Below are 10,142 nucleotides of genomic sequence, written 5' to 3'. Positions count from 1 at the left end.
TTAAACCTTCATGTATGACCCTCATACCAGTGCCTAAAAAAGCCCTATAACCAAGTATATTATCATAGTTGTTAAATACATGTCCGTGATCATCTTCTGCCCGGCTGCAAGTTATGCTAATTAACCATCTGATAGACATCGTTATAGGTAATTGATCTTACAGTTGATTTCATTTTTATTCCAATTTGATTAACCCTATGGTTAATTGAATTAAAAAATCTGGATTAAACAATTGGGTTTGTTAGGGTTTATGTCTGAATTTGGGTGTTCGCCTGTCTGTTTAAAAGGTGTGGTTCTCATGTTATAAACGATTGACTAGGTAACACAGTTGGTTGCGTGCAACATGTTTAAGACACTGGACGAGCTGGGGGCGCATGTTCGAGCCTCCCCCGGCCCGTTTTTGGGTTTTTATTTTGTAAAGTCTTTTTACTATTACTATATATATATACATATATATTATTTAAATGATTAAAACTTATTATAAGTAATTAATCTAAATTTTGTTAATAACGACATACTAGAACCCATATATATATATATATATATATATATATATATATATATATAGGGGAGGGTTATCCTAAAAATAAGTAATTTCCTAGAAAGACTAAGAATAAATCATAGCCATTGGATCATATCAATCAATGGTTGAGATTTAAAATTACCAAAAACCATCATAGTTTCCTAGAATTACTCTTTCATCATTATAACCGACATAGTTTCCTAAAATTATTCTTTCACCATAGATTTTAATGCCAAATGTCAAAATTCTATTGGTTCTTACCATTCATAGGAAACAACTTCTTTTTATTTGAACCCTTTTCTATATATATATATATATATATATATATATGCATATTAGATTATTAAAAATTGGTAAAGTTTTTAATATTTAAAAAAAGGGTTTTAATTTAGAATATATGTTTAAAATATATCACATATTACAAATATAGTTTAAGTATTTTTTTAAAGATCATATTTTATATAAATATTGTTATTTATTATTTATGATCTATTATTTTCAATATTTATTTAAATGAAATCTTTATTAATAATGAAAATATATATAAATACATTAAACGCATTTGTAGATTGAAATAAACAAATCTCTTTATATAAACTATAAATTTTTATAAATATTTGTTTATGTATTTTTAAGTATTTTATATAATTAAATCATATTATTTACGATAAAACTTTGATTATAAAATTAATAATAAATTAAAGAGATATTTAGCATTTGCAAGAGCACACCCGATCATCATCAAAATTCCCGAATCTCTATTTAGTATAGTTCCGTTATTCAAATTATATATATTTCCGCAACTATTCTTTATTAGGATATCTTGTCGGTAATTCCCGAAGAGCTTGATCTACCTCTTTTTCTTAACAAATAATTATCTCTTGCTTAATTGCTAAGGTGAGTATTTCACTCCACTTTTTTTACTTATTTTTAAATCTTTTGGGACATATGCGTAACTTAAATATTTACTTATTATATAGTATTCAATTGCATTTGTTATCCTATGTGAATATCAGTATAATGCATAACTTGCTATATTCCTATTTGCTTATTTGAACGCATTCGGAGAGGCCCAACATATTTTAGTATGATCATAAGACCGTCGTAGTGGCCGGCGTCCAATCGCATGACAATGGTTTCACCGACAACTCATTTTTGGTAACTAATGCCCATTCGCATGGCAACGGTTTTGCCCTATCTTTATTATCTGATTGAATTGTTTATATGTTATGGCTCAATTGCTTATCTCACAAGAACAGTTTACTCACTCAACATGTGTTGTTGACAGAATCTCTATTTTATACGCATATGCAGGTTATCGTAGGAATTCAATGCAAGTTGGTGAAGACTTACTTAAGAATTAGGTTGAAAAAATTATAATCAAGACTTAGATTTGTATTCATTGTTTGTTTAGTGAGTTGTACTTTGTATTTGAATTTATTTGATATTTAATTAAATTAAATAGATGTTATCACCTTTAAATTATTGCGTGTTAGTACCTTGAGAGCTGTGAGCAATCAGCTCACGCCTCGACATTTCCCCCTTAGGTTGGGGTGTGACACATGTAAATGTACCAAAAATCCCAATTTCTTGTTCAAGGCTGGAAGATCCTTTCCAGTCCTCTGCATGAATCTTTTAACTTTACGGACGATCATAGCCATGTTCCACTTTAAATCCATGATTTCCAAATCATCTGGATCAATCTGAACATAATCCTCATCAGTTAGATCACTTGTGGCTATCTTACTACTCACCAGGTTTTCATATGAAGACATGAAGGCTGTTAGAAAATCAAAATTTTGTTCAGCTTCCTTCATGTTGACACTAGGTGATGAAGCAAATGGATTAGTAGTAGTTGAACTTCCAGAACCACCAGATGATCCAGAATTACCAGCAGTGTAAAAACATGCTCTTGAATCATTAAAGATAGTTGATTCTTTTTCACTTGCAGCTTGAGTAAGAAAAGCGGTTATCGGAGAGATAGTTGAACTTAGAGGCATACTACCACCATAGAAAGCAGGATCTTGACTTTCCTTGGAAGATTTTTGACATTTAAGATCTTATTCTCTATCCTCAATCTTTTGTAAGAATTCCATAGCACTCAAGTCTTCATTCAAGAAATAATCATTCTCTTTCAAAACCACTAGAAATGTTGAGTAAGAACTTGGTAGCACACTTTTAATAGTGTCAATTTTATCAGTCTCAGAAATTTCCAGTTTCATTTTATCCATCTCAGCAATTAAGTGATTGAACCCTGTAATCATTTCTTCAACTGTTTCTCCTTTCAACAAATTAAAGTTCCGAAATTGAAACTTAAGCATCACTTTCTTACTTTCAGCTGTATTCCCCATAATTCTCATACGAAGATGTTGGAATAAGGAAGCACATCTCTTTATGCTACCCACTTGATGAAAGATATTTTCAGATAAAGCCATAGTAAGAGTAGAATAAGCATTTATCTCGATCTCTAATGCTTTCTTCTCTTCTTGTGAATATTGAGAAATAGCTTTGGGAGTAAAACCAGTAGTGTCATCACCGATCATTGGTGAACCTCATCTAGACAATACGAGAAATCAGGATGAACAGAACCCAAATGAGCACGAAACCGAGGCTCCCATTTAGCAAAATCTCTAAATTTCATCAACCTGGGACATTTCGAATGTGATCCTATCTCGGTATCAAGTTGTAACATTTGTTGCATCAACATGTTTTGAGAAGCTAATGCATACATGCCGGCCATTTTTGACAAATTTCAAAAATTTAAAGTTTAAATGTAGCGAATTGTAAACAGTAAATTAACGATTTAAATCTTAACGAATCTAAGATTGATCAGGTCACGAATCAGGTCGCGAATCAAGATTGATCTTAACGAATCAATTCAACGAATCAGATAGTCAACGAAGCAAATTCAACAAAAAGTCAAACGAACAAATTGACTAACGAATTGGCTAGAGAATTGCTAAGTGTAACATTAACGAAATAGAAGGTTTTCAGTAACGAATAACTAAGAACGACTTAGCGAAATAGATAACGAACCAGCTACAGTTGATAACGAATCAACTAATAGCGAATCAGGTTGTTACAACGGTTTGTAACAAACTCTAACACCTAATGCCACGTGGCAAAGGTTGTTATGACATAAATTCCAAAGTGAACACGTGTCACGCGAATCTGTTGGACACGAATCGGATTCAGTAACGAATTTGTGACGAATCACTTAGAAATCTATAACGAATTGAATAGATCAGGTAACGAATCAATATGAATATGATAACGAGTCACCATCAAATTCAAATCTTCAAATATTTAAAGAAAATTTCCAGATTTTCTTTAAATGATGAACATCAACCCAGAAACCCAGAAGATCAAATTTGTAATACAAACTCAATTCCAAATCAAATCTCACAAATAGCCGATCAAAACACTCAGAAACACCACGCGAATTCAATTCAACTCCGCTCGTAACTCAATTAATCATCAATCAAACAAAATTTGACCCAAACAATCCTCTGTTTTCAGCCAAAAACAGTTCCAATACCAAATCAATCCAAAACCAAAACACAGTCCAATTCTGATTATCCAATCCTTACTCTACCTTAACCGACCTAAAATCCAATCCATACATTCCATAATTCAACCAATTATCCTCAAATTGATCAAAATTCAATCAAACAGAACATTGACCATACTAATACCAATTATCAGTCTAATAAACCAAATAAAAAATCAAATCAAGCGTAATTGAGCTCCGAAAGCTCTGATGCCACTTGTTTGAACACAGATCTAATACGTTTACTATAAACAGATCTCAGATCTGTATGAATACTATTAATCCTATATCACGGATCTAGCACATAATTACGTTTGATTATATATGTTATATGTTATATGTATTATCAGTATTAGTGTATATATATATATGAATAATGTTAAGATGAAGATCGAGAGCGATTTGGACAGAGTTTCGTTAATTATCTCTCAAAAATTTAAATTAAACGTGAACAGTGTTCACCTATAAATAGAGGATGGGGTTAGTTCGTTAACACCCCCTAACGAATTAACACCCAACTCGTTACATACATTAAAGTTAAACAACCATAACGAATCACCCCCTGATTCGTTAACATCCCCTAACGAATCAGGAGGGAATAAACTTAAGTCTTAGTTCGCTAAATAACATTAGCGAACTAGACCTTACATTAACGAACTAATTAGATAAATAATTGTTTATTACATTAAACAAAACTACAAATACGTTAAAGATAAATACAAAGACTAGAGACGCAAAACCGTGCACTAACAGTGTAGGTCCCTTGACCGAATTTAACAACACAACTACTATTACTAGTTATATTGGATCAACCTCTACACTAGATAGCGGAAATCACTAGTGAGGTCCGAGATCTCGGATTTTGTTTGTGTGTGTTTATTGCCGAGAGGGAATGAGAGAAAAGAGAGAGAGTTTGTGAGTTGCAGATAAGGTTTTGCAAAAAGGTTTTCGTGTGTACGAGTTACACACTCTATATATAGTGTGTAATATCATACACCTTCCATTCATTATATACGGCCCAATGGGTTTAAGTACAAGTGGCCTTGGGCCAAAGCATACAAAAGATAACACTAACAAGCTAACAAATACATAGACAATACATTACATACAAATGCGAAAGACTAATCTATAAATGGGCCTTACAATCACTACCACGAGGATCATCAAACTATCATATTCATGATCATCATCGTCATCATTCTTGTTCTCATCATCTTCCTCATCATCATCATTATTACCATCATCGTATTCATCATTAGACTCATCATCATCACCACCATTTCCATCACCTCCACACCACCACCTTGAGCAACGTGTGGTTGTGGCACATACTGAATCAAAGTAGTTGTAAAGACATCACTGACTTGTTCACCAGTAGTCAGTGCAACAAGTGGTGAACTTGTGGAACTGACCTGCCCAGATGTAGCGGCAGTAGTAACCACAGGTTCAGTGCTCACAATTGTTTCAACAATAGCAGCAAGCTCTTCAACACTAGCCTTCACACCTGAACCACCTTCACCGGCATCCTTTCTAGGTTCACCTGTTTATTAGAAATCGTATAAGTTTCCTTGAGCTCTGACGCTTTCGGCATCAATGACAAGAATAGCAAGAACAGTTTATCGTTTGTTGCTCTGCTTGGTCCTTGGATCATTTACATGTTGAAACCCACGAAAGGTCTCCAAAAGGTGCATTCTCAAGTTATCCACATCTTCATCTGTTAACCGCATTACCTCCATAGCTGCAAGGTAGCGGTTTACCAACGATTCATTTATGCGACCTTGAGAGTCGTGCTGATCCTCCATTTCGCCTTCTAGATGCTTAATCATATCACGCAGCTTCACACTCTCATCCATCAACCTATCCACATCTCTGTTGGTTCCACCTTCCAATAAACCAACTCTTGAGCCCAGTCGCTTAAAGTCAATCCAAACGTTATCAAGTGTGGAGTCAAGTTACCTACTAAAGTTGCTTGCAAAGTTAGAGGAGAAGGGAAGATCATTCTCCAGCTTGGATACTCTTGATTCGATTCTTTCTAGGCCATAATATTGATTAGCATTTCTCAACGAGTTACGGTTGATTAACTCTTGCTGATTGTTGATTCTATGCTGCAACGTATCAATCCACTCTTTCTGACTTGTAATTCAGGCTTGATCCAAATCACGCTGCTTTTGTAGAATAGCCAATTCATCATCCAGAATGTCTTGTTGTCGAGTAACGTCTTAACTGATAACTTGTTCATCTTTGATGAATTTGATCAACACCAGCTCACGCTTGGCTCTATTCTTGTCAGCTTCTTCCAATGCCTTAATCCTATCTAGGATAGGATCTCGATACACTGGTGACTTCTTTGTTTTGCCACTTGAGATGGGAGTAGCAGCTATGATAGGGATCTTATGGGTTGAGGGAGGTGTGGTTGAAATGGTTGAGTGTGGTGTGGTTGGTATGGGTAGGGATAGGGATAAGGTTGGGAATGATGTGGTTAAGGCTAAGGTTAGGCTGGTAGGTTCGGTTGTGGTTTCTATGGTGGATGTGGTGGTTTGGGATTGGATGGATGATGTGAATGTGGAGGACCAAAATGTTGTCCCTCTAATTGGTGAAGTGAATTGGTAAATTAGTGAGGTAACGGGTGCGATGGTCCTAGGTGAGGTTAAGGTTTGGGCTTGGGTGGTTAAAGGAATGTTTTCAGACATAGTTGGCATGGGCTCATCTAGTCGGGTTGGTGAGGTTTCGGGAGATGTGATGGGTTCGTCTCTAAGGAATGGTGTTTTTGGTTTGGGTTTTGGTTTGGTTTTCAGGATAATCCTAGTTTTTGGTTTTGTTTGGGATTTGGGTGGGAATTTGAGTTTGGTTTTGGATTGTTTTTTTTGGTGAGGTCGAGGTTTGGGCTTTGGTGAATTTTATTTGTTTGGCTTTGAGGGCTTCTATGATCTTGGCCAAAGTGGTGGGTGATCCTATGTGTGGGTCAGGTATGGTGGTGGTTTGTGGTGTGGTGGTTTGTGTGCTAATGTTCTGGGTGCTACGGATTTACTAATCATAGCTGAAATCGAAGGAAAACGTACCTTAATGGAAAGTATTTTTAAAGCGAAGACTTCTTGGAATCTTTGGCCTTCTTCAAGCGTTTTAGTGGACGCTCTGGCTCGTCTTCTTCCTCCTCCGCATCAGCAGCAGCAACAGATCTCTTTGATGATTCCCCAACTTTGCTCTTGCTCTTATCATGCTTTTTCTTTGACATGTGTACCATCACAACATCAACTTCCAACTCGGTCTCACTCACAACAGCTAGTTCATTAACAGGCTTATGATGTTCCTATTCTTCATCACCTACTGCATCCTGACAATCATCATCATCATGGTCATCACCATTATTGTCACCTTCCTCTTCCATCTCTGTCTCATCACTATCAGTCTCTGTTTCGGCAAACTGACCTGTTAGTGCACGGTTTTGGTGTCCGTAGCGATCGAATAAGTTATAGGCGGTTTAGTCTTTGTATTTAATATATATTGTAAATAGCCTATAAATAGGGAGCTCATGCTCATAATTTAGTAGAGAACTTGTACATAGTTTAAGTTATTCTCTCCATAACTTATCTCTACCATAATGTATTTACTCCATATTTATCAATAAATTATTATATTTAAAGTATCGATTTCGTGTTGATGTATCATATTAGGGGCTAGATCTTGGTCTCTATGACGTTCTCTCAATTGGTATCAGAGCAGGAGCTGCTCTCGATGCATCAATAAGGAAAATCTAAGTTTTCGTGTTTTTCGTGTTCTTCGGGTTTTGGTCAGATCTGGAGTAATTTAGTGTGTTATTGGTGGATTTGTTTGTAAATTCGTGTTTATTGATGGAAGATGAAGCTTCCTGTATAATTTGGTGTTAAGTTATGGTGTATTGAAGGATATGCCATGGCAGAGCATGGTTATGGGTTGATTCGGTTTATGATGATTTAGTGAGTGTTAAGTTATTTGGATGATGGATTTGTGTTTAGAATTGAAATCCTCATGTTTCTGTGGATTTTGGTGGTTAATTATGGTGAATTGAAGGTTTCACCATGGAAGAGCATGATACGGGTTAAGTTAATTGATGTTGAATTAATGGTTGTTAAGTTTAATGGTTGATATATTCGGAATCGTGGTGAAAATCCGAGTGTTCGGGTAGATTTTCATGGTTATTTATGGTGTTTAGATGATTTCACCATGGATGAAGTTCAAAAAATCCAGATTCCGGCCAGATCTGAGTTTTCCGGCGAGATAAATGATTTTTCCGGCGAATTTCGTTTTTCCGGCGAACACCTCAGATCCAACCACCTGATTCGTTATTACTGTAGCTGATTCGTTAGTAAAGTCTAACGAATTACTGTAGCAATTCGTTATGGAAAATTTAACGAATTAAGATTATTCGTTAAGGTTATGATAATGAATTAGAGTGATTCGTTAAGCTAATTCGTTAAGGTATATGTAACGAATTAAGGCAATTCGTGAAGCTGATTCGTTAAGTTAAAGATAACGAATTAAAGCAATTCGTTAAGTTATTTCGTTAAGGTGATTCGTTAAGGTATTGGTAACGAATTAAGGTTATGTGTATGACGAATTGGAATTCTTAACGAATGGGAGGCCATTCGTGCAACTGTTATAACGAATTGGAATGGTAAGTTATAACGAATTGAGCAGATTCGTTAAGTATGTAACGAATCAGTGAACGGTTGACGAATGGTGGATGTTTATAACGAATTGGGGTTTAAATTTTAACGAATGGAGAGCACGAACTAAGTTAACGAATTAGGGTGTATATTTGTAACGAATTAGAGAGGCAATTCGTTAAAAAATAAATAAATATATAAATAAAAAAGAGTAAAATGGTGGGAAAAATTTTCTTGCGCGAATTTTTTCCTGAATGCTCCTCGTAAGTGAGTTTTCATTCTTGAAAATTTTGGTGATAATATTTATTTTTCAAAAATTTTCGGTGAATTTTTGGCGGGAAAATCGGAAAAATTTTCTTATTCGAAATTTTTCTAGGATGTTCCTAATGTATTGGAGACTCTTCGTGCAAATTTTGGTAATATATTTTTCGGCTGACTGTTTATGCGTTTCGACTGGCCGAGGGGGAGATCTCGTGTAATTTAAGGAGGAGTGTGTTTGTTTGTGAACATTGAAGATTATTTAAGACCTTGCCGAATTTGTCAAGAAAAGGGGGAGATAAAACTTTCATTTGAGATTATTTGGCTTGTATCTTTCTACATTTGCAAGGTTTCTTGAAAAATTACTGCAATTCGGGTGGTAATTCATGTTTGAAAAGCTGCGTTTAACTGAGTTCAAGACTGCAGTTGTTCTTTGATTGGTGATTGATTTGTTCAAAGATTGAAACCTGACTATGTGGGATACGAGTGTCTGTTCATTTACTTCTTTATGAGGGACTTGATCCTGACTATGTTGGCTACGAGTAAATGGCGGATTACTTCTGTTGAGGGGGACGATTCTCGAACGAGTTGATCTTATTGAAGAATATACGAGTCTTGTCATTGGAGTGAAGAATTTGATCATTTGGGGTTTATTAATGAAGGCTGGAACTCTGAATCTTATGCCTAAACATTAGTGCATCTTTGCGAACAAGATGTGGAAGAGCTTCAAAGAGTATATTTGGATACACGTTATCAAGAGAGGGAAAACCAAAGTGAAAGATGTTGAATGATCGAGTTATTCATGAAGATGTGTGACGAGGTTAAACGTAAAGATATGTTTTCTTTACCGGTGCTGACAGATAGCTGATGACTTGATGCTGATTGTTGAAAGATTTAACCATATCATACGCCAGTGGATGATCGGAATGATCTCCAAGAGTTGCTCACTTTGAGGGGGAGATCTGATATGAGAAGCTACGTGTTATTAGTTTGCTGAAAAAGATTTAAAGATTGTTTGTCTGCACAAGCCCGAAAATCATCAGTTAAGGGGGAGTCTGTTAGTGCACGGTTTGTGACTGGTGATTTGCAGTTAAAGTATTCAAGGATAAAGTATTTGATAGCTACGGAAAAGGGGGAGTCTGTTAGTGCACGGTTTTGGTGTCCGTAG

Source organism: Bidens hawaiensis, unplaced genomic scaffold (assembly GCF_021521415.1).
Source record: "Bidens hawaiensis isolate Kalapana, Puna unplaced genomic scaffold, B.hawaiensis_p1.1 tig00003752_1, whole genome shotgun sequence".
Classification (NCBI taxonomy): Eukaryota; Viridiplantae; Streptophyta; class Magnoliopsida; order Asterales; family Asteraceae; genus Bidens; species Bidens hawaiensis.
Note: the sequence above shows the minus strand (reverse complement) of the source record.